A 2,500-nucleotide genomic window follows, 5' to 3' on the forward strand; every position below is an offset into this window, starting at 1 on the left:
ACAAACGCCTGACCGACCAGCTTGGAAGGGCAGGAGGGGAGGGCGATATTCGTTCTGTAGCGGTACACCCTTCCAGTGGTTAGCGGGACTGTGTAGAAAGTACGCAACACTCGAAAGACCTTTATGTGAGGGTACGCACCATGGCATCAAGAAATACACATGACACCAGAGGATCCAAGCAGTGAACTATGTTCAGAGGGTTGCTGTTAGGCAAAGCTACATTCCTGTGACGTTACATGTGACAGTTAAGGTGCAGTGTAAGTTAGGTTAAGGTGCAGCGTAAGTTAGGTTAAGGTGCAGCGTAAGTTAGGTTAAGGTGCAGCGTAAGTTAGGTTAAGGTGCAGCGTAAGTTAGGTTAAGGTGCAGCGTAACTTGGGTTAAGGTGCAGCGTAACTTGGGTTAAGGTGCAGCGTAACTTGGGTTAAGGTGCAGCGTAACTTGGGTTAAGGTGCAGCGTAACTTGGGTTAAGGTGCAGCGTAACTTGGGTTAAGGTGCAGCGTAACTTGGGTTAAGGTGCAGCGTAACTTGGGTTAAGGTGCAGCGTAACTTGGGTTAAGGTGCAGCGTAACTTGGGTTAAGGTGCAGCGTAACTTGGGTTAAGGTGCAGCGTAACTTGGGTTAAGGTGCAGCGTAACTTGGGTTAAGGTGCAGCGTAACTTGGGTTAAGGTGCAGCGTAACTTGGGTTAAGGTGCAGCGTAACTTGGGTTAAGGTGCAGCGTAACTTGGGTTAAGGTGCAGCGTAACTTGGGTTAAGGTGCAGCGTAACTTGGGTTAAGGTGCAGCGTAACTTGGGTTAAGGTGCAGCGTAACTTGGGTTAAGGTGCAGCGTAACTTGGGTTAAGGTGCAGCGTAACTTGGGTTAAGGTGCAGCGTAACTTGGGTTAAGGTGCAGCGTAACTTGGGTTAAGGTGCAGCGTAACTTGGGTTAAGGTGCAGCGTAACTTAGGTTAAGGTGCAGCGTAACTTAGGTTAAGGTGCCAACGTGGGTTAGGTTAAGGGGCCAACGTGGGTTAGGTTAAGGGCCAACGTGGGTTAGGTTAAGGGCCAACGTGGGTTAGGTTAAGGGCCAACGTGGGTTAGGTTAAGGGCCAACGTGGGTTAGGTTAAGGGCCAACGTGGGTTAGGTTAAGGGCCAACGTGGGTTAGGTTAAGGGCCAACGTGGGTTAGGTTAAGGGCCAACGTGGGTTAGGTTAAGGGCCAACGTGGGTTAGGTTAAGGGCCAACGTGGGTTAGGTTAAGGGCCAACGTGGGTTAGGTTAAGGGCCAACGTGGGTTAGGTTAAGGGCCAACGTGGGTTAGGTTAAGGGCCAACGTGGGTTAGGTTAAGGGCCAACGTGGGTTAGGTTAAGGGCCAACGTGGGTTAGGTTAAGGGCCAACGTGGGTTAGGTTAAGGGCCAACGTGGGTTAGGTTAAGGGCCAACGTGGGTTAGGTTAAGGGCCAACGTGGGTTAGGTTAAGGGCCAACGTGGGTTAGGTTAAGGGCCAACGTGGGTTAGGTTAAGGGCCAACGTGGGTTAGGTTAAGGGCCAACGTGGGTTAGGTTAAGGGCCAACGTGGGTTAGGTTGCCAGAGATGTGTCAAATCAGGATGTACGTTTGGCTGGTGTCAGGTGGTGGGTTGGTTCGATGCCTTTATAAGGAGTGTGGCCAAAGGGTATTTTATTACTTGTACCTTTTGTGTTGTGGCGTGGCGTTGCGTCCTGTGTTGATACTGGGTGGACCACTGTGGGTGTTGCTGGCTGATTTGAGCTGCGTTGTTTGCGGGTGGTGTGAGACATTCTGTCTTATTAGTGGACGTGACGTTCCTCTTGTCGTTCTTTGGATAGTGTCCTGTGGCAGCGAGGATAAAATGGATGTTGTTGAACGATAGTGCTTTGGTGCTTTCGCTTTGTTACACACAGAGTGGACTGTGAGATAGGGTGACTGGGTCGAGTGCGGTTCACACTGTCCTCCCCAGTTTACAGTATGTATCATCTATGTATGTGGTCCTGCATCATTTACTAAGCAGGGACGTCAGACGACTGAAATATTAGTTATGTACTGATGTAAAGCAGAATGCTTACCTTCCACCAGTGGGCGAGTATCGACTCTGCCCCAGCGTTGCCACCGCAGGAAGCGGTGTCGGAAACACTACCCGCACACCGTCACCACTGTGCGGGGGGACGGACCCTCTATATCCTCAGCGGCGCACTCTTTGCCACCGGGCGTCACGTCTCGCGGCCCGCCGTCCAGAGCATGTATTGGGACAGCGGGACTTTGGCTTTTGGGAGATAACTCTTCATGAAGTGGAAGATATAGGGGTGGACTGCAATGTACGATTGCGGGAAAAGTCCGCCGTACATCCGCTCGAGTGGCGAGTCGGGCGGTGGGGGTGGCGCATTCACAGGTGCGGCTGGAGTGACCGTCGGTCCACCACTTTTGACTCGATTTGCGTCACCTGCCGTGAAGAGGGGGTGCAGCAGGCGTTTTACTCTGGGTCGTCAAGCGGGCGCTGTAG

This window comes from Schistocerca gregaria, unplaced genomic scaffold (genome assembly GCF_023897955.1).
Source record: "Schistocerca gregaria isolate iqSchGreg1 unplaced genomic scaffold, iqSchGreg1.2 ptg000772l, whole genome shotgun sequence".
In the NCBI taxonomy this organism is placed as follows: Eukaryota; Metazoa; Arthropoda; class Insecta; order Orthoptera; family Acrididae; genus Schistocerca; species Schistocerca gregaria.